Source organism: Leptonotus elevatus, chromosome 10 (assembly GCF_054856555.1).
Source record: "Leptonotus elevatus isolate MCC_2025b chromosome 10, RoL_Lele_1.0, whole genome shotgun sequence".
Classification (NCBI taxonomy): Eukaryota; Metazoa; Chordata; class Actinopteri; order Syngnathiformes; family Syngnathidae; genus Leptonotus; species Leptonotus elevatus.
Window position 1 is genome coordinate 5,994,257 of NC_141248.1, and position 27,542 is coordinate 6,021,798.

At 38.5% G+C, this 27,542-nt stretch overlaps 1 long non-coding RNA gene across 4 annotated transcripts in view; it reads right to left on the reverse strand.

Annotated features, from left to right (window-relative positions):
* The window catches only part of LOC147166857 (uncharacterized), a 65,084-nt gene extending 37,760 nt beyond the window's left edge, over nucleotides 1–27,324 (reverse strand). For 2 of the 4 annotated variants that reach the window (XR_015096345.1, XR_015096348.1), the window contains exons 1-3: nucleotides 27,217–27,324; nucleotides 26,445–26,515; nucleotides 25,291–25,349 (exon numbers count right to left, since the gene is read on the reverse strand). This is a non-coding gene — a long non-coding RNA (uncharacterized LOC147166857). Of the gene's footprint in view, nucleotides 1–20,242; nucleotides 20,570–25,290; nucleotides 25,350–26,023; nucleotides 26,077–26,444; nucleotides 26,516–27,216 lie in introns of those variants that run through there. The other 2 variants (XR_015096347.1, XR_015096346.1) reach the window with 2 other exon arrangements.
* Nucleotides 27,325–27,542: the final 218 nt, after the last annotated feature.

Here is a 27,542-nt window from a genome sequence, read left to right on the forward strand (position 1 = left end):
TAAAATTACACAATTAAAATGTACACAATTTTATTTTTGTAATGCAAATTGTACTTTTTAGGGTTTTTTAAGGAAATTCTAACAGTAGCTTATTTCAGTGTGACTTTTACGTAGTTGCTGGCTTCCCCAAATATGCATTTGGACATGGACATGTTTGTTTGCCTCTTCCACTAACACTTCCAATTCCATCACTTCAAAATCCATTTTGCGCTTGCGGTGCACTCCCAAATTATCCATTTGTATGAAAAACACTTTGAGAACAAGAACATAAAACAATTAAATAGAAAAAACTGTTAGTATGGTGATAATTGAGCTACGATTCTCAGTCCACAAGACAATGTATTCTTACGCCACTGCACAAACTAGGTCACTACACACACTTTGTCACCGTCATTATGTTCCAGGTCCCTATAACAGCCCTTAGAATGTCTAAAGAAAAAAGACATATTGAAATAGTTTTGAAATTTGCTCAGGTCTTACGCATTTTTACTTTAGACATTTTAGAAATTGTACAACCTCCGAAATATTTAACTTTGATGTAGCCTTAAAGACCTTCGAGGCTGGTATTTGTGTATGCATGTTTTGTTTAAAAAAGTGTGTCTGCAGACACTTAAATGATGCAAAATTGAGTACACTAGCTTACACATACACACACAAGAACACGCATGCATAGGCTCGATGTCAATCAAGTAGGTGTCTAATTAAAAGGAACAGGAGAAAGCTGCTGGGGACAGGATTCACTATCAGACGTCCATTTTCATATGAATGGCCTTTTTTAATTAAACTCAACAGCTAATAAGCCTCAGTATCCAGCCCATGTCGCAGTTTAACAGACAAAGAGCCTGAAAGAAAACACACACGTGCGCTTCTACGGAGAATGGGGGATGAGAGGTAAAGACAGAAGGGTGAATAATGAAGAGTCAGAAGCGGAGTGATGCATTGCCTTTGAACCTGTTGGCTTCCCTTTGTTGGTGGAGGCGCTTTGCCAGCAGCTATTGTTGTCAACAAAGTTTATTTAGCGTTGACGGTGTTAAAGAACACAGAACAACAGTATTTACATGGGCCATGAGATGGACAGAAATTAAAGTGGGGAAAAGAAAGAGCACCAAGAAATATCTTTCTCTCTACAAGGACAGCCAAAGCAATCTGAAATGTTTGCGTATCGGACTTGGCCAATGGACCAAAACAAAACCAAGACACTGTTAAGAAAAGAAAAACAATTAGTGTTTTGTCAAATAATGTGGGGTTTCATGTATCCTATATAATTCAAAGCCAAAATGTCAGTGTAAAATCGTATTTGCGTCAGTGGATTTAGCCGCTATGGAATAAAACTGGTGTAAAAGAATTACAGCATGATTCAGCGGCATGAATTTAACGCTTAGCGGCATGCTATATGATGTTGAGAGTCGCACTGCCAAGCTCGAACAATGACATTTAGCAGCTCCAGCATTCTTTGTTTGGGAGCCAGACATAATTAACGTGTTGATCCTCTGCTATATGAAATGAGAAAACCGCTCAAATGGTGCCGTTCTGAAGAAGTTTCGGCTCACTGAGATCTTCAACAGTTGTGGGCAATGTACGGTCACGCCAGGTTGCCAAGTTGAGAGCGAATGGGAAAGAAAAGGCGACATGAATGGGATGTATAATTCCCATACTCCTAAGATTTCTCTGTGGAAGAGATTATGGTTCCGCCTTACAAACACGACAAATCTCCATTTTCCCAACCTTTTACAGCAGATAAAGGGCCTTGGCTCCCTTTTCCACGCTAAATCCCAGATCAACTTCTCCTTAGCTATTCAAACCACCCAGCAGGTTGTTGCTAAAAGGCTTGCAAGTGAGCAGGGAGATAGCCGGCGCTGGCATCTCAAATGAGCTCTCCGCCCTGCCGTGACGTTCGCTCCGCACGCTAATTCTCCCGCTCGCTTACTTCCCCACAAACTTGTAACATTATGACCTCCAGAAACATTTGACAACTATAACAATAAAATTAACTTGTAATGAGCAAAATAACTGCACATCAAACGCTCCTGGACGGTGTAGCGCAAGCTTGGAAGAAAGGGCCCAATTTGCAGATTACATGGCTCATGACTGCTCAAGTTCAAAACACTGAGAGATTGGTTGTGAAGTGAGAAAGAAACGACTCTGAAGCATTATTTAAACTTGTGTAATGGATATGCTGCGGGCAACTGGGCAAATTCACCATGCAAAGAATCTCCATTCTGCATGCAACACTTCAAAGACGAAAGGAGCCGTGCTTCAGGGAGCCACTGGGCACATGGAGCAGGGGGGTATGAACTTGGCGATGCATATTTGTCTCCTGTAGTGACAGAAATTGGCATGGCGTGTTCAAAATGAGAGATTTATCTGATCTGGGGCAGACTAGCAGTTCAGTCATCACTACAGAGCTCTTCAATATCTTCAAAACAGAGCAAATTGTTAAACAGTAGAAATAGTAAGTTTGTGAAAGTGCGCAAATCCAAACTCGGAGGCCGCTGGAGACATTTCCTTGGCATTTGTGGACCAAAAGAGAGCAAAAGGTAGGGCGATAGATGAAAGGGAGATAAATGATGCCAAGTGCTATATTTTCCTCTATCAGGCAGAGGTCCTTGTTATGTGTTGGTAGAGGAGTTAGTGCAGCGGGAGATTGCATTAGCAAAGATAAAGTAGCCAGTGTCTGACAAGTCTTACCATCAGATACGCACATGCGCCAGACCGCAGTCAGGATTCACTGTAGAGCAGCTACAATATAAGGCAACTACTCCTGACCACTACACATTTACATGCTGGGAAAAATGTTGTTGTAGTTAACTCACGGTTAATCACAAATTTTATATCTGTTCTAAATGTACAATAAAATGTATAATATTGCGATTGGCTGGCAACCAGTTCAGGGTGTACCCCGCCTACTGCCCGAAGCTAGCTGGGATAGGCTCCAGCGCCACCCGCGACCCTTGTCAGGACAAGCGGTTAAGAAAATGGATGGATGGAAAATGTATAATAAAATGTTTTCAAATTTTCGTACTCTTGTTAACAAAAGTGAGAACAAATGTTATACTAATAAAAATATGGCTTACAGTAGTTACAGTAATTTTCATAATAATTCAAAACATTGAGTTAAAATCCAAAATATGTACTGTAAAAAAACAAGTGTGATATTGGTTTGTGTTGAGGTCATTTTTCTGCCACAAAATGGCATAATTGCATTTGTAAGACGTTGGTGAAAGCTCAGTGCATTTTTCTTTTCATAATAAGAGCTATCTAATCTTTAGCATGAAGTAACTTGTGAAATTCTGCAATTTTTTTTTATCGTAAAATACAACTTGACCCCAGTGTCCACAAATATATGCATTATTATTACATTTATTACTGCTAAATTTTGTCGTGGATGTGTCTGCTGCGTTGCAATTGGAATTCCCCCAGTACAGGCTTTCCAAGTAAGAGGCGGTCATTAATTGCACGTTTAAAGGAACTTTAAATTAACGCACTAATTTTGACACCCCTAAAATAAATTAAAATAAATATTTGGCTAAATAAAACAATATTCCCCCCCATTATACACAATCTTTTTTATTTTTTAAACAAAATATAGACCAGGGATCACCCACACACTGCCCGCAGGCACCAGGTAGTACCCAAGGACCACACCCTAAAAATGGATTGGTCAAATTTACCCCCCAAAAAAGGTTAAATTTGACCAATCTAGCTGATAGTTATGTGTCCGACAGATCCTTTAGTTATAACAACCACTCTAGAAAGGTAGGTGTTTTCAACCAATATATATTGGTGATTGGGCCTACCGATACAAATTGGTCATTCTGACTAAGGTATTGGTTAATCTGTGTTAGAGGCTAACATTTTTTCGGGAATCCTGTGGGTCATGGGATTCCAGAACAAAAGTACCACTGATTGTCACACCCACATAAATGGGGCAAAATTCATTGTCCGCATTTGACCCAGCCCCTGAGGGAGGGGTGAGCAGCGGGGGGAACGGGGAAAGGGGAAAGGGGAAGGGGGGGCATAATAGTGGCAAGCAGGGAGGCAAATGGGTACCATTTTTATAGTCTCAGGGCTTGAACCCACAACCTCCCAGTCTCAGGGTAGACACTGTAGCACTAGGACACTGAGCTGGTCACACCAAGTGGTCTATCTAGAAACCCATTTTCATTTTTAAACACTATATTCATATCATAATATATTGTAATCACTAATAATGATTAAATACATTTAGAATACAATAAATTGATACAATAAATATATTTCCAAGTGATCTATCTAGACTTACTTTCTATTGTAACCAATTACATTGGTTGTTTGGCTAACCAATAAAATTGGTATGCCTGTAACCACCCGGATGGTCAATGTCTGACTATCGGTCAATAAAGCCAATATGAGCTTTACCTACTAGATTGGTCGTTTTTTTTAACCAATCCATTTTTAGAGTGCACAAGAGTAACCCATGGCTATTCTTAAAAATAGCTCACAAGTGAAGTGCTCATTGAAAATATTTGCAAAGCTTTATCGAAATAAAAGACTGGCATATTCATATTTAATTGTTTTCTACTATATTTAACTAGTTGATAATTGTTAGAAATCATTAACATGGCATAACACACATACAGTAAATATGATTAATTTACATATGAGAATTTTAGCTAATTTATTTTAGAAGTGAGCATGCAACTGGTAGACCTCTGCATTAATCAATCCCCATTTAGTAGCTCTCACTTTCAAAATAGTTGGTGAATCCCGATATAGACTATTTGGTACAGAAGAAACATGTACCATGTTACTTTGTGGGTTTAAATAAATACATTTTGACATTCTTCTGTTTTAATTCTTCTTAGTAAGTCAGTGTCCCATCACTGGCGATCTATTGTTAGAACAGACTCGTAGGCTACTCATGTTGTCCTTGGGGCTAATTAGTACCTAAGTTGCTCCCTCCCCCGTTCTTTTCAGTGCACAACTGTTCACCCCTGTCCTCAAAAAAATAAAAGTTAATTAGAGGCAAGTAACATCAAAGAGGCGGTTCGTTTACTCAACTCTGCTTAGACATAGCCTTAGACTTAGCTCGTTACCAGTGACAGCCAGTATTGGCGATTACTGAAATCCGGTCCCTGACTATTTAAAACTACGGTAAACCGTCAAACCAGTAATCAGCCCATGCCTAGTATGTTGTCCCACTATAATTCACAAAGCCCAATACCCAAAGTTAATATTCTATACCTTTTGAATTTAAAGCTGTTCAATGCAGAACATCGAATTTTGAATTGCTACTGGCCAAAAAATGAAACTGCACACTCCTTTTTATTTTTTTTAAATGTATTTATTTATTTATTTATTTATTTTTACTGCACACTCCCGTCCCACGAATACAATGTGCGCATGACGCCACACCCGCTGACGGGGTAGAAAATTCGAACCTAGATCCAGTCTAAAAACTATTGGCCAGAGGCTAAGGTGTTTGTTAATCTGCTAAATTGTAAAAATGTTATGTTAATATGTTGTTGTTTTTTTAAAGGATGAATAAAAAGCTCCCCAAGACAAATTCTTTTTGTTCACTTTTTTGTGTGCTCATTTCTCAGCCAGTGCCTCCAGGTTCACCCCTCCCTCATTCTGACTCTCCTCTTCACAAGGCAGTCTCCTTCTCCTTCTCCTTATCTGATGGGAGCGCTGCCTCTCTTTGCACTGAATACCATTTAGAAAGGCTTGCATATGTTAAACGCTATAAACACATTTTCTTGCACACATACAGTGTTCGCATAAACACACATGGACAGGCTATTCTGACCTTGCTAAAATGCTGGGAAAGCAGATTTATTTATAGAGCTTTTATGTACTCTATTGTCTAGGTATTGTAATAAGAACAATAAACGCATGATATACACATTCATAGCATGATTTATATGTCTCAACTAATAAAAACATTTTGGAAAATAAAATAGAGTTATGATTAATTTTACATCAACAGTATAATGCAACAGGATATTAGCCTACACAAAAAAAGTAGACGAATAGGGCAGTAGAATAGTTGAGAAAAGGGTGTGTTTATGTGTGTGCTTGGTTTGATGAGCAATCCCTCAATGTCCAAGCTTTTTGAGAACATGCAGCCGTAAAATTCTAAGTTCATGATTATTTGCTAAAAACAATGAAGTTTATCAGTTTGAACGTTAAATGTCTTTGTAGTTATTAAATATAGTTTGAACATGACTCGCAAATCATTGTACTATTACAACATCCCAACTTCATTGGAAATGGGTTTGTGTTTGTAGTTCTTTTTCATAAACTAAATGATATTAGACATTGTGTACACAGCAGTAGCACTGTTTTAAGCTTCTCCATGCTTCATTTCTACATTGTGGCCATTGAGTTGAGCACTATGGCGATCACTTAAAAGACAGCCATTTGTTTTCTCTAAAAATTGGGTCACGCCAGAAAATTTACACTAATTTACTTAACTAGTGCAAACTCATGGCCCGAGCCAATCAAATGGCTTAAATGTTTGTTTAAAATGCAACTTGAACTTTTGTGACTTTTCCCTCAAGCCTCCCCCACCCATTATCTCCCCTTTTCCACCTCTATTCTTAGACCCTAAAACATTTATTAGTGCTCAGCTTCAGAACACAGGTGAGCTGTGATTGGTCGTTGCGTGAGCCCTGAGTAACTGTGATGTCATCTTCAGTCGACAGCAAGTGGCAAAATGGCCGCCCCCTGAGATTGACATAAATGGCTGGATTTTGCTGCATAACTCATATTCCACAAATGTAATATTAATCAGAATGTCATGTTTAGAAGAGTAAGGTCACATATAACATATTATTGTCAAGAAATGCTTAAGGTTGACTTCCCCTTTAAGCCTAGGCCACCTCAGTTTGTCCGGCTGAAGGTTGATATTGCAAATTGGACTTTGATTAGTGAAATAGATTGCAGTTTCCACTGCACTTCCCGAACAAAGTTTTGCTCACACCTCTTAGTGACTGAGTAAGTTGTTAATGTCTAAACTCCGAACAATGGCTCTCTATACTTTGGCCAGTAATGTCAAAGTGTCTCTTCCTGTGTAGAGCGAGCCCTTTAAACTCAGAAGTCCATTTCCCAGGAGGTTGAGGAGCGAGAGTTGTGTATAGATTGCAAATGGTGCTGTCAACTAAAACAAGCCTTTTGGCCTCACACATGACCTGACAACTTCCGGGTCGTGCCGTGATAACTTTCCTGAGGGTTATTCAGAGGGCCAGCGTGTGTTTCACATGACCTCCAACACATCACATTCCTCAGCATTAATATCATGCAACCATTTTCAACACGCACGCCTGACAAGGGTCTGCTCATGTGACACGTGATCATATCCTTCCAAACGCAAAGACAGAATTTGTGGATGGCAGTCGTTTGATGTGCGAGGATTTGAGCGGGGTGGGTTGATGTCAACAGCTGAGTCATGCGGGTTAATGGAGATGAGTGAGAGTGCAAGGGTCTTCAATGTGGCACTCTCTGTCTCTGACCACGCATGACTCGGGATCATCATCATTAGAGACATGAAATTAGGCTATGAGCTCATTGTGAACAGATGATAGTAATCATTTCACACATCTATGAGGAGAACAAGGGTGAGAAAGTACAATTAAAACTCTCAAGCTTGTCTGGTCAATATAATTCAAAGCTAAATAGTCTTGGACTTTGTGACGATTTACGTAAAATAAATACATTTCTGCTATTGAGTGCATTTTAAGGTAACCAATTCAACTCTTGATTCTGTGTTGTGCAATATCAAGAACATTATTTGCGCTTTTATGGTTGTTGACATTGACACTAAAAGTGACACTCTAAGTCACTTCTACAATGCAGCACTTTTCTTGAAAGAGATCTTATCAACTTCACCCAAACATTTTAAGCGGCATGAATTACCATAAGAAGAACATGTCCACAAGGCAAATTAATTAGGAGAGTGTAGATAGCAAAGCCATAGATGAAAGAAGCTTGCCAAAATGGTATCGGGTTTTTTCCACTGGATTGGGAGGGGGCGTGTCATTTGCTTTTTCAAACAATGCAGGAATCAGCAGGACACAGTGCGGACATGACACAACATTATATGCTGTTGTCATTACAGCGTTTCCTCATATTTTCATGGGTGATACATTACAAACCTCCCCATTTTGTACGGACGGGGTGAAGTAGCGAGCTAGGAGCGCATTTCCAAACGCACTCAAGATGAGAGAACGTGGATTTTGGGAGCGATAATAAGCTCCAATTTCCATGGTCTTGGTTTCTGTAAACAACAATGTCCCGCAAAATAAATAAATTGAACTGGTCTGATTTTGAAGGAAGAAAAACAGCAAGAAAATCCATAAAATGGCGAGGTAAAACTATAAAGTCATGGTCACAAATGAAAATCCGCTATAGAGTGAATTCACAATAACAATGGAAGGAGGTGTGTGAATGGTGGAAGGAAAACCACACTTATAGTTTATTTAAAAAAACAACAACAACAACAATTGATTACTGGTAAATATGAACAATGATGTATTACTATTATTATTAGTCATAAATCACAGCTTTCTCTTACAAGTAATATTTATTTATATTATTTATAAGTCAGGATACCAAGTATAAAAAAAACAAAAAACAAATACAGTTCAGACTATTCATATACTTTATAATGTATGCCTAACATTTATGTTAGTAGCTCTGTTGCAGAAACAAAACATTCTATAAGATTTAGTGGAAATTATATTATAAGTATGTTCAAGCGGGTCAAACTGTCACCACCATAAAAAAATAGATAAATAAATAAATATATTTTAACAACTGCGGCAAACTGTATTGAGACTTAATCGTGTTAATGTAGATAATAACAAAAATTATATTTATTGCTTAATCACATTTTACTATGTCAGTGCCCTAAATCCTGGCACATCAATAACACTGGTGGCAATGAGTGATGACGACGCACCAAAACATTAGACTAGTTTACCTGAGTAAATAACTGAAATAATAGGAAAAAAAACTTAGGATAATACTTTTATATTGTGAGGCCATTTGATTTGTTATTGACCGTACTCAAATGTTTGTCACATTGCTATGGTTTATATTTCCATGGTGATTTTCACTCAGCATATTGGTTAGACTTTAAAAAAGATATTGGGACGGTTTCTGTTTTTGTTACTGTATGTTTATTTTATTTTTTATCATTTTTGATGGAGGAGTTTTTATTTTTAAGCTATTTACTTTTGGTCAAGAATATAATGGGGTTTTTGCTATTCAAAAATGAGCCTAAATGTAAAACTAATATATTTCGAATAATCGCCCAAGTAATTTTTTTCAGATTTGTCAGGGAACACAAAAAAATGAACCGTTTGCATCATAAGGAGATGATCTTGGCAAAAAACAAAAAAATACTTAGGCAATCATTTTAAGAGGGTGACGATTTCAAGACATTGAAAGTGCCTGATTTCTATTTATTTTTATTTTTATATAACAGACTTAAATTTGTGAGGTGAAGCCTTGCGAATATTGTCAACTAAAAATGCAGCCTTATGGTTGCACTTTAAAATGGCACTAATCTGTTTGTATTAGCCTGATAGAAAATGGTTGAATGTTATGTTGAGTTTATGTTCAAAATTCATGGTCAATATCCCTTACCGTTGTTTCAGATATTTCTATTCAATTATCATATTTACTTGAGATGAATTAAATACAAAGTCTTTAAATAGGATGAGACCAATTTTAATGAAGCCAACCTTAAAACTTAATTGAATCTTCAGAAATTTGCCAGCCAGATCACCACAAAAAAATTCAAACCCATCTGTCATTAGAGTTGAATGTGTAACCATTAGGCTCGGTCATACTGGTGCATACAAAAGGATGCACTTGGTAACATGAAGGGATGCTCAGAAACGATATTTCCCAAAGCTACAACCTAAAGCTGAGTTGTGGGACAGACTAATTAACAATCATTATGTTTGCTGGTTTTGCCCACTCTCACTTAGTGTGAGAACATGAACCTTCTGGGTCCCCAGCATAGAACGAAAGGGATATCTGCACTTTATTAATTACAAAAATGATAGCCCATTTCCACATTTCTTGGCTTTTATTCATTTTAATTCCTACTCTTGTTGAACCATGTCCCTTGCTGTCCTGCTCTCCTCAGTCAATATTCTCCATGCTATCGCTTAAGTTCCCTGATTGGTGGAACTGAATGTACAGGACAAATTAAAAAATCCTGCAAGAAGAAAAGTTTCTGCTGTAATAAACAATCTACACTAAATGTTCAGACTCTTTGAAGACAAAAAAAAGTATTTGCTTAAATAAAACTGTCCCTTGCCTTCCACTAATCACCCTTGTATTTAATAGGAGTGCCGGTGAAGAAGTGGCATTGCCGAAAGGCAGATCATCAAAGCACATTTGAAAAATAAGTCAATTTTTACTTCCTCTGCTCTGTTTCATTCCATGTAAGATAACCCAGCATTAATTGTTGCAATGTATGACAGCATTCTCTAGTCTCAACACCTGTGCAGGTGGTCTGACATGGGCTAAAATGGATAGATGAAAGGCTGTATGACTACGATTGTTAAAGTGTGCTTGAGAGACAGCCAAAAGACAGACCCCCAAATGGGCCAAAACAAAGCAGTCTGGATGGTGTTTGCATGGTGTGTGTGTGTGTGTGTGTGTGTGTGCGTGCGTGCGTGCGTGCGTGCGTGTGTATTTAGGGGCTGCAGGGATGAGAGATGTCAACATTTTGCCTTCAGAGTGCCCATCGCCATTTGCATAATATCCATTCCTCATGAAGCAACAAAGAAAAGACAGACGTGCTGACACAAAACTCAGCTTGATGAGAGAACAATGGTGGCTTGATGAGGATTACTTTGTGGGAACAAATATTCATGGTTTAGTTTTATGTCAGGTAGTTTTTAAAAGTGAAACTTTGCCAGAGTTCCGTTCAGTACCCTAACTTTTTCTGACATGATACTACAGGCGGCCCTCTGTTTAAATTACAACGCACATGGTTATGTTGCTAAGACAGCAAAATAGTCATAATGAAATATTTGCAACCAAAACATTTTGAGCCTATAAATATAAAACATCCATTCCTCCAAACAATCAAATAAAATATAAACAATAAAAAACTACTGAAAAAGAGAACAGTTTTTTAAACTTTTAAAATTGTCAGGAGAGCAAACTAGTTCGCTGCATGAGGTTCCATGATGGAGTAACATGTTACCGACAAAATGTGCATGTTTCCCAGTAATGACTAACCTTACGCATTACTTTTCCTGACCAAGTAATAAAACTACAGTTACTTATCTAACTCGCATTATTAAACGTTACTTTATGTATTGATATTTATTGAATTTCAACTAGGAAACACCTAGGGGAATACTAGTGTTTACAGTTTGAAGTGAGGAATTGTGGTTGTCTTCAACTTCAAATTTGCTTCACATTTTCAGAACGTTGATAACTCGCGTGTCCATATTATACCACATAAACAACCGTGGAAGAAGGAGAGAGTTTTGCATTTTGAAGCTGGAAATAAAGGTCAATATTTTTTGAGTTTGTGTCAGCTAAATACATTAAGGTTTGTTACACACTCTATGCTGTCGGCAAAGTGTTATCTAGCTTCAAAAACCCAATGTCAAATAAAGCAAAAAAAAAAAAAAAAAACGGAGGATCATAGCAGTGTGTGTCAAGCTGAAAGAGAAAGTCCAAACAGATTGTGTAACTGCAGGATGTCCTCAAATTTGTACATTTTTAAACAATGCACATTATAAACCATAAGGTTTGCCATTACAATATTAATTAAATTGTTAGACAAAAATATTTTCCTAAAAAAAATATTCATGTTAAATGAAGTCTAGAAAAAGTGAAGTCTGTCCATTACTTTTTGGGGGGAAACCCCCCCCCCCCCCCCCCCACACACACACACACACAAAAACGCACAAGCACATTAAGATCTCAGACAATATATTGTTATTAAAAACGTTTTAAACACTATTTTACTTCCTTAGTAGTACATATTTTCAATTAGAATGAATTATTTCTGTGGTATAGACACAATGTAGCGCGTTGATGCTCACACTTGTGCTGTCACTTGCTTGTGCGATTTTGATTTACTGTTCACAATGTTTTGTGGTCTATATTAAAGGGATACTTGACTCGTTGAGCCATTTTCAGCAGTAAAAAGTTAATATTTTGTCCAGAATTAATTTGCTTACTTCAGTATTTTTCATGTGCAATTAATACCTTTAAAACACATTTTCCCACTTGCTGTCGACTGAAGAGGACGTCGCCTGTGCTGAGGAAATAGGTAACGACCTATCATGGCTCATTTTGCTGACCAAGCCCAGAAAACAGGTGAGCCGTGATTAGTCATTACCTATTTCTGCAGCACATGTGACGTCATCTTCAGTCGACAGCATGTGGAATTTTTTTTTTTTTAAGCTATTAATTGTACGGTACATGAAAAATTATTTTAAAAAAAAGTTATCAAATTAATTCTGGACAAAAACTTTTTACTATTGAAAATGGCTAAATGAGTCAAGTATCCCTTTAACCTGTTAAGTAACCATCGATGTGTACTACCTTTGCAAGTGCATTGTGGGTAATTTTGAGTGCACTACATTTAGTGTGTACATTACATAGACAGAATTTAAAAAATATATATATCTTAAACATCACTGTTAAAAATGCACTTCCAATTTAGTAAAGCAGAGTTATCAAGCAATCAGATGTAACTAAAGTTACCTTTAAAAGCAAGTAATCAGGTAACAGAGGTTCGTAACCAAGAAAACACCATAGGTTGAGATTGTCATAAACCGAGGACTATCTGTATATCACAAAACAAAATTACTCTCAAGTACCCCATCACCACTGTTGATTTAGCTGTTTAAGAAAAAATAATAATGTACCAACAGCTGAAAGTCACAAAAGACACTGCACACTAAAATGATTAATGCTCCTTCCAAATCACATACTGTAACTGCCATAACATCAACATTCTGGAGATGGTCAATGGAATTAGACCTACTAGTTATTTAAAAATGTTTTCTATTGATGAGCAAATGCAAAAAAAAGCCATCAGAAACAGAAATGCAGCTGCATTAAATTCTTTGTGGGCAAGATGACAGTATAAATGTGCACTGTGAACACAGCTGGCAGAGGGGCAGGTGTAGCCGAAGAGAGCTGATCTGAGGGTGAATTAGAACATGGAAAAGCAGACAAAGATGGATGATGGATGGTATTGATACAGGCGGCAGAAGCCTTGCTTTATCTGGGCAGCACAAGCTAGACCTGCCCGGGTGATGTGTGGGCTGTCAGCCCTTTGTTTATGGCCACCACCCATCTTTCATCTCTTATAAGCCCCAAAAGCTTAGATCACTCAAAACTGCCTCACCAGTTTTTGTCTCTTGATCTGTGGCTTGCATCCTCTTTTTTTCTTTTCTTTGACAAACACTGTTTTCTTCTTCTGAGTTAGTTTTAGATGAACAGCCACAAACTTATATAAAAGTTTACATTGCTCTGCAGTGACTGGCAAATATGATGCAATTGATCTATTTTCTGCAATTTTTAACTTCAATATTAGAATGGATCTTTACAATGTATACGTCAACAGACAAGGAAAGAGAAGCAAAGGAGAGACAGCAGAGACAAACCTAATCCGACTATATCCCCACGAGTTGCACGCTTCCAATTAACGACGAGTTGGTTTATCAGTCTCCAATGGGTGATTGCTGTTTTTAATCATTTTCTTCCTCTACATGATTTGCTCTCGCTCTATCAGTCTTTGCCGCCCTTATCATCTAACCCCCCCCCCCTCCTCTTGCCTTACTTCCCACCCCACCCGTATGGAGGGCCATTTCCCTATGAAGCCATAGTGTGACTAACATTAGTGAGGTCCTGCATGTAAAGTGAAAACTTCAATGTGTGCATTTCCAGTCTTCTTTAGACTACTGGCACAGAAAGTTTCTCACATTAACAATGCAAACCCAGGGCTAGGCATTAATTATATATTTTTTGTCACATAGCATGGTTAACAAAGGTTAATAGTTCAGAAATTAATAGCAGAGGCACAAAATGTGCATTGCGACTAGAGATGCACCTAAGTAAAAAATCCTGGCAAAAACGGAAAATCAAACTGGGTCATGAGCTATCCTTCTCCCAAATTTGGCATTTCTATCACTTAATTAAAGACTGATCTTTGTCTCATCAGTCCATAAAACCGAGTCACAGTATTTTGGGGGGGGGGGGGGGGGGCTTGTCTACCTTTTAGCAAATTCCAGTTTGTTATTCCCATTTTTCTTGCAAGTTTGAATTTACTTGTACATCTGTACTTTCGTTCATGTTCTTGACCTTCACTTATGCCTTCTGGAGATTGTTGTCGGGTCATTCTTTATAGCTCTCAAAATGTTTGACATTCAAGGCCATGTCTGCCCACCACAACTCACCGCAACGGAATAAGACAGAATAAGAGAACAACCGTGTATGTCATGCGTGCACAGCCATCACACACCACAGATTACCATGCAGACTGGTTCAAAGTCTCACAGACTGCTCACCAGTTTTCAGATCCTTCCACTCTGTCGAACCGAATTCACGTGGCATTGACCTACACAGCAAAATAGCCAGTGTTAGATTAACAATGAGTGTTAAATCTAACACTAGAAAATTATTTATATGTGTCCACACCAAATGAGTGTAAATCTTACACTTTTCAAAATGTTAATTTTTTCACACTTAACCAGTGTTACTCCAACACTGTATAGTGTTAAAAATCTACACTGCTAAACAATGAGTAGTGGTGAAAGGACTCTATACTAGTGTTAGGGTTAAACATTTAATTCTGCCAAACTACACTTAACTCTGGTGTTTAAACACGTATGAGTGTATTGCACTAGTGTCAGTGTTAAAATTTTGACTCAAATTACACTTTACTAAATGGTACTTCATTTATAAAGTGCTTTACATTTTGACTGCTGATGACACAGCTTCAGGAGTTCTGAGGGTTCAGTATGGTGCTCGAGGATACTTTGACATAAGTCACACTAGCCTGGGATTGAACCCACGCGCTTAGGGTTGCGAGATGACCACTCTACCACTGAGCCACGCCACCTTGATAAAAGGAACGGATGTATCGCTATTGAAATGTAACACAGCGCGCTGGTAAATTTTCTTCACTGGAAATGAAGGTGTGGTCAATTTAACACAAGGTAGTGCTATTCAGGTTACGCCTAACATCTACCCCAACGCTCAAGAAATTTTTCTCTGACAAGGTAACTTTTTATCCCGTGTCAAGATAACTGCTTACTGCATATTTGATCAAACACTGGAAATTTGCCACTGACCTATTTGCTGTGTACTCACAGGACGCATTGAGCAAGTGTAGGTACCACATGCAGCCCGCGGGCCGTTTTCTGCTGACTCGGAAAAACACAAGAACATTCTCTTTCTGCTGGTTTTGTTTGTGTGATTGATTCGGACAACCAAAATGTACCTGTCACATTGATCGATTTGCCCAGTTGGTGTGGTGTCGAGTGGAGGGGAGTTTAATCCCGCCTCCTTGTTGGCATGGTAATAAATGAGAGTCGACGTGCAGTTGACAGAAATGCGGTTGTATCTTCTTTCATTTACCCAACGTCTTACGCTGACAGAGACACATAAGAAGGTGACACCCAACTGTAATGCTTCTGCTCAGTCTCCTTTGATGATTTGTATAACTTTCGGTATGCGCAGCCTCATTCTCCTCTGGTCAAGGTGCTTTTTGCAAATGGGGCAGTTATCTCTGTCCATGAGGTCGCCCACTGCCTCATGAACACCGGGAATAGCAATCTTGCGAGCCGAGCAACGTGTGCGAGTAGGTTGTTGCTAGCCACATCCTCTTGGGTGGGCAATAACTCATCTCCAGGCAAGGATAGGTCCTTATCTCAGTCGCCTTCCACAGGCCTGCCTGGTGCCTGTTCTGTCTTAAGGAAGGATTTTCTGCTGCCCACTGCGTGAGTTATAGATGGGGTTAAGGTGACGGAGTAGGCCTGTCTGTTGAGGTTGTCTTATTGGATTTATGTTTGGATGTGGAGACCAACGTGAAGGTGTGCGCCTGTATACGTATATCCGAGATTAATATACGCAAGTTGTGCCAGCTAGTATTCATATATCTCATCTCATAAGGCCAAGTATTATTCTCGTAAGTTATTTAAGCATGTGAAGGGCATCTTTACAGTTGCATCTGAGCTTTGCCCCTCCTTCTTCCACGTGCATACTCACACAGACGCACACACACACATCTCTCCACCCTTCTATCCCATCCACACCGCCCCTCTGTGTCATCTCGGCCTATCAATCAAAAATGTATTAAGTCCAGAGTCGGGGCCGATCAAAGGCAGAATTCCTGGGAGGAGAGCAGATAAGGCCTATCTCATTAATAAGTGCTTTACCATCGTAGAAGCCTGCGCGCCTCGCCACACCCTGCCTGCCTCCCTTTGATATCTAATTATCCATCCGTTTCATTCTGTCAGAGGAAAAGAGTGAAGATTCACAGTGTCATCACAAGCAAATACCGTTGCGTGAGTGGATCACGATCGGAATGAGGGGCTGCACCAAACACTTCCCCATGCACAAAAAAAATTCAAATGTGCAGAGAGTGACATGTGTAAACAAATGCAAATGAGATGTTCTTGCAAGAGAGACTGGGTTTACCCTCCAGATAATCTGTCTTGCAGATAGATAGGAAACAGGATCGATTTGAATGAGTTCTTCATAGACTTCATATACAAAACACCAGACTGCAGCTGAAACTGGTGAAAGCTCATACATCGCTCTCTCTCCCTTAGGAAAGAAATGTAAAAAGAACGCTACATGGAGCTGATGAAGGATAAGACAATAGTAGGAGAAGGAAGTCATGAGCAATAAAACCATCAAAGTAAATACTGGGGAGAGGAGACAATGGAAGGCGTGGAAGTATGAAGAAGGTCGATGAATATAGAGGAATAATAAGGAAAGACAGGCAAACTGGAGAAAGAGAATTAGGATAGAAAGACTAGAGCATTCTTTCGCCTTCTCTTCTTGGTTTTCTGTAAGAGTAGCTCAGGAAGATAAGGCTAAAAAGGTCCGTCAGTCTGTTGTGGAACAAACCGTTCTGTGTCTTCCCCTAAGTCTCTCTGAGTACTGACTTCGACGCTGCCTCGCTCTCAGCCTAATGGGCACAACTCAGATTTCCGATGATGCCTCTTGTGATATGGCTCATCTCTGTTGGCATGCTGTGCTGACATCACTTGTCCAATATAATATACTATCATACCATAAAGCCAGAACAAGCCTGAAGCTGACTGTAACAAAAAAAGCTCTCCCAATACTCCTTTCAAGAGCAAACATTCAAACCAGTGTCATTTATTGATACAAAGAATTAATTACTATTCAAAGAAACATTAAAACGGCTGAAATTACGTCTTCATAGCTGTTCAAACCTTTGTCTGTAATCTCTCAGAGCAGAGCCAGGAGACAAACACAAACCGAGGATTTAGAAGAACAAAACCAACACAAAACACAGACCCAAATGCTTAACAAAGACTCCAAAGTCTACCAACCCGTTCGATGTCCTATTCTAAGAGAAACCTTCATCTCAAGGCATTCTTGTTATAAAGAGACTTTCTTTAAGAAGAGAAAGGAGGCGTGTCAAAGATATGGGCCACAATGTTTACAAAGACAACTTTTAATCCAATCATAGTGTACCCCTTCTTTTATTACCTATTTCATGGGATTAAAATAAAATGAAACATAATAGAATACAAATTAATTTATAAGTGAATACCGTACTTTGTTGTTTTTAAGGGATGGGTTCTAAGAAATCAAAAGAGAAATAAGGACAAAACGAGTTTCTTTGACTAATGTGTGCAAAATGCTCAACACCCACTGAATATTCAAATATTTGACTTTATTAGCTCAGGCATATGTTTTCTGTAAACAATTACATGCATGCATTTGCAACTCTCACCACCTCCTCTCATCTCTCTCTGACCTGTTGTGAAGCTGCCTGAGGGTTTGAATAACTGTCTGGTGCCAGGCTGCCTCACCCCAAGGCCTTATGGGAGATGAAGAAGAGGTCAGCTGCGTGTGTGTGTACGTGAGTGCATGTGTGTGTGTTTATGCAAATTGGAATATAGGAGAAATATTAGAGTTATGGGACCACAAGACTATACAAATGGATATGTTATGATTTGTATATCTATCTATCTATCAATATATATATATATATATATATATATATATTTACATACATACATACATACACGTCACAATTAGGGGTGTGAATTGCCCAGTACTTGGCGATTCGATTTGTATCACGATTCATAGGTCACGATTCGATACCGATTAATCCCGATGCGAATCTATAAATGGTTTATTGTGATTTTTTTTTTACTCAAATTTTGAAAATACTAATCAGTAAACTTGTACATGTACACTGTAAGATTTGTATGAAAATGTATTTATTTATCTGAAAATTAAGGTTATAACTGAGCCACTGCATTTAACAAACAGGTTGCAGTCTGTTTCATGTTTGAACAGCACTGAAATAAAATGCTAAGGTTTAATGTTCCATTAATATAACATTCTTCCATGCTTAATGTGTGAAACCTAACCCTAAGTAAGACGTTTTGCTGAATATTCCCATAAAAAATTGATGTTTGAAAATCGATTCGGCTGCATATCAAATCGATTTGAGAATTGTGCTCTGTAATATCGTGATACATTGCCGAATCAATTTTTTTTAACACCTCTAGTCACAATACTGTAAAACTAATAGGTACCAAAACCATACTCTATAGTATATATTTTTAGCATTCTTAAATCAGTTTAAAAAATAAATAAATAATGATAATAAACAATAAATAATAAACAAACAAAAACAAACTGAAAACATACCGGGAGATATCCATTAATGTCCAATCGTCTGTTCTAGCAAAAAATCCACACATCAGTACAAGACGGCAGGAATTTGCTCTATCTAATAGGACTTGGCTGTTCAGAACCGACCTGGGCTGCAAAGAACTGAAGGACAAACAAAGAAAAAGACCCACTTCTTCTCAAGGTGACGGATGTTCGTTATTCTTGTCAAATGGACCAATAAATACTCTATTTAAAAATAATCAGATTTTTTTTTTTATATTTCATGGTTCAGGCTTTATAGAGATAACGGGCCCTGACGAGAAATCAACATTCGCTACTTTCGCAAACAGCGTGCGGATGACAAAGCCATTCAGTGTGCATGTGCAGCCACAGCACAGCGTCATGTTGAGGTGGGCACTTGCAGTGTGCTTGATGCATCGATGTGGCAGAGTGATTTCAGAGTGACAACAGCAAGATTTTGACTGAGTTGGACACGTTATTGAAAATAGAGTGATGAATGGCACTACTTTAAATATAACAGGTTGGTTGAAATGGTAGAACTGTGATTTTAGCATTAATAACAATAAAAATAAATAAATAACAATAAAAATGTATGCTTGAATTAAAATATATCAGAGCCACAAATTCGTCAATTGTATCTCGTCTCCTTCTCATAAGCAAAGCCAGAGCTCTCGGATGTAATTGTGTCAAATATGTTGCCGTTCTATGTCCTACCCCGCAGTGTATAAGCGCCTTCATGTTTTGAGTTGCTGTGCATATCAATGACAATGTGTGTAGAGACACAAGTTTGGCCTACTTTAAGTGCCTTGTTAGCTTTAGCCATACTTGTTTCACCAGAATACATTGTTAGAGTGTTTACACACGATGGTAATTTCATGTGAAAAGTTAATGTATAAATCAGTGAAACCGAGGTAATCGGTGGTGCGGTCTGTCTTTCAGAATAGGAGCATTGAAGTGATGCGTTGATTGTGTAAATGTTGCTAACTTACTGTGTTCTTCACAGACATCATTTGGTTATGTATTATTGCTATTATTTATTATATGGTTGAAGTGTGAACCCCCTGAATAATAGGACAGAAATATTAAAATAGTACTTTTTTTTTTATGTTGTTGTGAGTGTAAACAACATTTCGTTTAGAATATTACTGTTTTATTACCCTTAGTGGACTTTTGAGTCAGTGAAAAAAAATGATGGGCCTTTGAGATTTGTATTTTGTTGGTACAAAAAGGTGATCAATTCAAATTGTTTCCCATGTCCCATCATAACCCCGTCCACCAAGCTTGTGTTTTTTTGCACTACTACAAAAATACACTGGCAGACAACAAATGCCCAAAAGCCTGCTGTTGCAACAAACTAAGATGGCTTGTCCACCTGATACCTTACCAATCCAGCATTGCTGGGTGCAAGAGAAGATTGAAGACCTACAAACAGATGAAAGTGAGGTCAACCTGCAGGGATGAACCTCTTCTAAGACTGACCAGAGCCAGGGGGTTGCCTACCTGGGTGGCACTGCCTGCACCCCCATATAAACGGATCTGGTTGTGATTTAGTTGGGTGGACACTAAGACACCGAAGAGTCTCCCTTCATTTGCTTTTCTGTTCCCAGGATATGTTGGCTAACGTGGTTTAGAAGGGGTGACAGCGAGGTCAGGGGGGCTCCAGTCGACTGTGCCCTGAGGAGGAATCCTGGGGAGGGACAGCAGAGTGGTAGTCGAGAGAGGGAGGGGGTATCCCTCTGGGACTGTGGGTCCCTCCCAAATCAAAAATAAACAAACAGAGTGGTCCTCTGATCTAATCTGGCTAAACTAAAACCCTCCAAACAGACCGCCCAAAGCAGCTACTACACTGGACATTGAATTGTCATGGGCCTTAAAAAAAAAAAAGTCATTGAGCGTCTTCCCATCAACAAAATGGAGTCTTTAAAGCGCTACACTTTAACATGCGTTTACCAAAGAGTGTATAAATGAATGTTCACAGATGTTCCAAAAACTGCTGCTGTAAACTATGAATAGATTCATTAACTGAGGTCAGTTATGTTTGTACATATAACACAGAGGAACAGAGCCAGAAATATTACATAGGCTTCTTGCCAGAGAAAGTCAACATTCACAGTTCGGCTCCTTTAATTCTCACCCGAAACATTCCATCACTGTGTATTGCGCTTTTTTTTTTTTGCGGTTTGGACATCAGACTAAACTTGGCTAACAGGCATCCCCACACAATGCTAAACCATTTTCCTTTCCTTTGCAATGAACACACCAATCGCAGCGCAACGTTCTGTCAGCTGACCGGCTCGAGACGATGAGGGTGAGATTAGACCAATCAGGGGTCATGCTCAGGTTATCACAACCACTGGAAAACTAAAACAGATGGAGAACATATTCCAGCGCGACTCAACATCTACTGTCGGACTCGTATCTTTCGGCCCTGTATTCTCCTGCTCCACTGGACTGGAAGAATGTCAGATTTAGCTCCGATTTGGAATTCTAGGTCATATTGCTTTAACAGCCGTTAACCTGACACGCACACACAAATGAAAAAATAAATAAATAAAATGGAGGGGGAAAAAATTCACCAAGTGTTTTTGGTAAACTGTTATATTATTTATATTAATTCAATATGTGATCTATGTCATGCCCATTTTGACCACATTAAAATATTACACACATTTGGGTAGGCTGAGGCTTTGTCAACAGCCACTTTGCATTTTCGAACACAAAAATGCACTCACTTTGCAAAAAAAACAAATTTCACACTGCCAAAAAACTATTTGTTCAAATAGTAAAGTGAGGTCATACTTTGAACAACACCCTATAAAGACCCCATTAAGCCCATAAGCATTTTTAGAAACACCATCCCATACTAATGAAGACTTACAGAACAAACGTTTCTTTAGCAAATTATCCCTAAACGTCAATCCTAACGTCTGTCATAGTGCCTATGCTTTGTTTGACTTGTTTTGTCTATTTTTATATGTAGTAGTCGCCCATATCTGTTGATCTGAAATTCAGCTCAAATTGTGGATAAACGCACGGCTTCTTTTGCTCCGTGCCACCCTTGCACTGAGATGAGAAGTTGATGAGCAGCGCCGTGGCACGAGGACATGAGACGCTCATCACGATGGAGAAAAAAAACAAACAAACAAAGCACAAGAGATAAACTGATGGAAATATGTACAACGTCTTATCACAGATGCTAATTGTTTCCGTGTGGGAAGGGAAGGCGGCGGTGGAGGGGGGGCACTCAAGGGAGGGAAAGAGGAACTTGAGAATATCCTGCATGTGCCTTTGGCCTGCGCCTGACTTCAGAGCTAAGCCCTCTCTCAAGAGAGGGTCAACACCAGGTTCAACTTTTCACCTCGGCAGCACTAGAGAAGACACTAAATACCGAGGATTACACCACGGCCCGCTGCAATATTGTCTGGCCTTCCGCTGTGTTTTAGAGGACGCACTTTCAGAATCTTCTAATTCAGTCTTGCACTTTCAATACAATGCAAACAGCACAGCAAATAATCCAAACAGAATAGTGTATTTGCTTTAACACAATCATTAATCTGGCTAAATTGCAATATTTATTAAATTATTTTGTATGGTTTGGCTCAAACATTTGGAAAAGCCCATTAGCTGCACAGGCCCCACCTAGGGAAGTCAGGCATGCAGTAGCCTGCAATTAGTGTGTTCATAACCACAAAAAACAACAACAAAACGTTGGTTAAATGAGTTGCAAAGTGAGAAAATAAAAACTACAAAATATGATGCAAGTAAATAATTCACAATATTTTTATTTTAGCTCTGAAAGCTTCACGGAAATTTTGAAAAGAGCATAATGTACTTTCAAAATCAACCAAATGAGTCGAATGAGACAGAATAGTGTTTGAATAAAATAACTGAGAATTAATATTAAAAATATATAAACCACCACGTTTGCTTTGCTTACATGCTTATTAATCTGACAGCAACCCTATGATTGCTGACCATGTTGTATGAATTGAAACACTACTTCTATTACTGACAATGCACTCTTTCATTTCCGCTTTTACAATGTAGCCCAAAATGCCACTTAAACGCCATCGCTACTTAACTAAGAAACTTAGATGAAGACAGAGATGGGGGGGGGGGGGGGGGGGGGGGGTTGGGCTACTGTAATCTAACAAACTAGCAAAATTTGTTTATGGCAGCCGGTCACAGGAAAATATATATAGTTGTGCTCATAAGTGCTCATATCCTCATAAGTTTACATATCCTCATACATTTACATACGCTAAAAGGTATGTAAACTTATGAGCACAGCTGTTTGGTAAGAAAAAGGATTAATAAATCAAATCCAAATTACTGTGGCAATTGTTTTGATATTTTCAGAGGTTGAAGTAGACATGAGTAGAGATGTGCATTTCAATATTGATGACGATTCATAGCATTTTTGCGTCACTGAGATTTTGCTTTTGTACATTTAAGTTTATCAAAGCTTATGTAAACTTGTGAGCACAACGGCTATAATGTTTATAACGTCTTATTAAAGCCACTCACAAACTGTGCATGAAATGCAAAATATTGGCCGATAATGATTAAGAATCAGAGGAGTGGGGACAGCTGCAGTTGTGCTCATAAGTTTACAAAACCCTGGCAGAATAAAGATGCGTACCATGTTAATTTATTTTTAATGGAATTCATAATAAACCAGTAGGCACTTCAGAATCATCCATTATTAAACAAAAAAGAAAAAAGAAAACAATAAGACGGCCCCTGTTCATTCACATTTTTCCAAAGAATTGCCAATCATTCAGAAAGCCAAGGTATGTAAACTTACAAGCACAACTGTATGTGACAATGCATCATTATTGCAATGCATGCTGGGGCTTGTTATTATTTTATACAAAGTTGGTGGTATAGATATATCTAAAAATATTTGAAGCATACGGTGGTGTTTTTCCACTTTGTCTGCTTAAGACCATTTAAAGACAATAATAATAAAATGCGTTATCGTGACTAAAATTTCCAGGCTGACGCATAGACAGAGCAGGTTTCTAGGTGTGTGGGTACAGGTATGTGCCACCAGTTGGGTGTAAAAGCACAGACAGGCAGCCGGCTGGCTGGCTGGCGTCAGAGGCAACGCAGCCGTCACAACACAGCACACGGCGAAGAGCCGCATACCAGGCACCCACATTGCGCGCACACAATGGGCACTCAGTGCTCTGTATCACGCACCAGCAGCATCAGCAATGTGAAATATTCACACAGGGACAAAAGGTAGATAGACATGCAGGGGAGGTGAGGACTGAAGAAAGGTTCAAGAAGTTAGAGTTCAAAAAGGACGAGAAATTGTCCGGTCACACTGGACTGATATCCGAGGAAACTTTTAACCATTTTTTTCCAATTCAGGTCATCCAGATGAAGCAAATTGTACTTTTCGTTATAAATGCAACAATAATTAACATAACATTGTGTTGCTATTTTCTCAAGTCATGTAAATTAGAGTTGGAATTATTGATGCTATGTTTTTGATAACAATTACAGCAAAATATTTGGCATGATTAAAACATTTGTAAAAGATGCTTGAACTGTTTTGCAAATTGAACACATTTGGCTGCAGCTTCAGCCAAATTCATGTTACAGTTTGGTCAGTCAGTCCGTTTTTGGGGAAACAGATCACTTAAATAAACATGAATTTACTACTAATTAAATGGTGGTAAATTACAGTATATTTAATATTAACAATGTACATGATATAAAAGAAAAATAATATGCATATACTCTTTTTAAAATATATGCCGGTTGATAAGAGATGTTAAAATTTGGTAAACTTCATGAAATTATGTATTTATTTAAATTTGCGGTTAATTTTTAAGAGATGCTATTTTTGGTTTTGTTATGTGAAATATTAACATTTTAGTTCTACTGACATTTTGGACAAATGTATTTACTGTAGAAAACTTTAGGTAGCTATTTATTTGTTGAAGTTTTTGTTAAACTTTCTAAGACATGTTGCTGAGCCCGGGAGCACTTTTTGTTAAAATGTTATATTCAAAGAAAAAAACCTTGATGTTGCACATCTGAAAGGCTGTTTAATAAAAATTAATGCTTAAAGGCATTTTGACCAAGTGTTGTAGTATTATTCAAATTTTCAAACAGTTTTTACTGTAAACAAATATCGGTTCAAAATATTGTTATCGGCTTCCTTGACTACAGATTTAAAAAAAAAAAAAACGTATTGTCTCCCTTTAAACTGTATAATAAAAAATATTATATTTTACATCAAAGTAGAGACGTTTTAAAATGCTGTTGGCTCTTCATCCTGAGTTTCCAGATGTATTTAAACAATTCACGCCATAATTCCTGTAATGGTTGGAGCACAGCCAAACACTATAACAATTGTGTAAGCTCTCAGGGTGCAAAAAGTATGTACAGTACCTTGCAGTTGTGACCACAGACACGAGGACAGAATTTCCACGGCTCTCTGCCGCCCTCTGCTGGAAGGAGAAGGAGACATTCAAATCAACACCCTGCTTTGGCTGGACAACATCCTCTTTTTTTCCTTTTTTTTTCTTTTTTTCTAAAGCATCCTTCTGCTCCGGCTGACCTAATGTTTCTAACCTTAGGGGGGATCAGGGGGATGAACAGCGAAGATGTTAATGTCAGCCATGTGTGAAGAAGTCGCTTGAGCATTTTCAGCAAATACAGTGGGGCCCTCTCAAAGTATTGCCAACACCCTGAGCCTTGCACATCTGGCGTTAATCACTAACGCACACACATACACGCACACACGCACACACGCACGGGCAAACACTTCTGCAAAGATTCCCTTAAGAAAATCCCTCTCAACTCCTGAACTTACAACATGACTAGGGTCAACACACGTGCTCTGGATCTAGTCGCACCACAGCAAAGTAATAAGATCTGCAAGGTTGATACAGCACTCGGACTTGGACAAGCATGCAGTGGGAGAGAAGATGCTTGCTCAATTGTAAACAATACAAAAGGTGATATAAGACTCAGTTACTGACCATATGTAAGGACAGATCAGTATTTCTATTTATACAGTTGATCCATCCATCTATTTTCTGTTATTTTAATTATTTAGTTTACTTTTTACTGTTTACTTCCTGCATCTGTTTACGTCCTGCATTTGCATCGTGCTACCTACCTCAAAAGTTGAAAGCCCTCCAATTATGTCATTTGTAGTTTACCCCAAATGCTCTGGAAATAAATGCGTCGAAAAGTCAAACAAAACTTTGGAGTTTGAGCAGCTTTCATGTCATGCAAAACATCCGCACACTGAGACTTCAGCTCAGTGGGAAGAAAAACATAATGGTCTGAAAGTTTGTTTTGCATTTTCTACCACTTTTTTTTTTACAGACACACATTACATTACACTAAATCGACCTCTTAACAACTCATGTCACAATTTTAGAAACCATCAACAGTACTTATACAAAAATGCAAAATAAATCACAGACGCACGCAACTGCACCCCGTGCGTCACCTGGCGCATTTCAGACTCAATTTTTCAGTAATAACATGTTGAAAACATGAACTTCCCCCCCAATAAAATACATCATGCTCACCAGGGATGCTGATTATTGTGCAGCTTGCTAGACATGTCTTGCTATCGTTGAACTTGGCTTTCTCCGACCAACTAATCAGAGGGCAGAACAAATATTGATGTTATATTGTGGTCCAGCTCGCTGACCGTGTGAGATGCATTTGAAATCTGAACGATTAAAAAAATTAAAATAAAAACAGGCCGCACTATTACTAATTATTCTGAATGCCTTGAGTAGACTCAGACTGCATCAGCACACCCACCATGAAATATGTTTGGACAGCCAAGCAAAAAGTTGCAAAATGAAGACAAGAGACTCTTCGGAATAAAGTAATACAGTTTCATGGAACAAATATTAGAATTTAGGTTGTCAATTTTGACCAGTGTTTCTGACATCGGCGCCTATAAACCTGTAGAGAAGGCCACTAAATCTACATTCGTAATTAAGCAACAAAAACAAAACAATCCATTGAAAAACAAGTGCAGCGGTAACTGACGTGCTGTTCTGCGTGATGAAGTTCTTCACCTTGAAACTACTTTTTCTAATTTTACTGCCGCATATAACGCAAAAAGATTTGGTGGCATGCAGTCAGATGCTTTCCAGCACACTAGGGAGAAAATTGCATCCAAATTAAATGATCATTAACGTTACGTTAGCATGCTCAATGTAAATGGTGGCTTACATTAGCATGCTTTGTTTACCATCCAAGTAGCTTACAGTCGGCAGGTTTTACACAGCAGCTAGTTTGCTTTTGTAAATTACAATTAGAGTTATTTGGTGTTTGTTTACTTACCTTTCTACTGTAGCTTTTGTAGTTTATGCGTCACCTCTACCTGCTCAAACGAACAATTCACCTGATAAACTTTCTGAGCAGGCAGTATGGCAACTCACTTGGACAAAATACTTTTCCCTTTTTGTGTTGTACAGATGAATTAATTAATCGAAAATATTTGATCCATCCATTGAATATAATTGTACTAATTAGCCCATCCAGCCCCTACATCCACTGAAATGTATTGTCATTTTTTAATTCTGGCCTTTGTGTACAAACTTTCGAGGCACATCACAGTAGTGCTTTTAGCTTTTCTACTGAAGGAAGCCAGAACCAAATTGCTAATT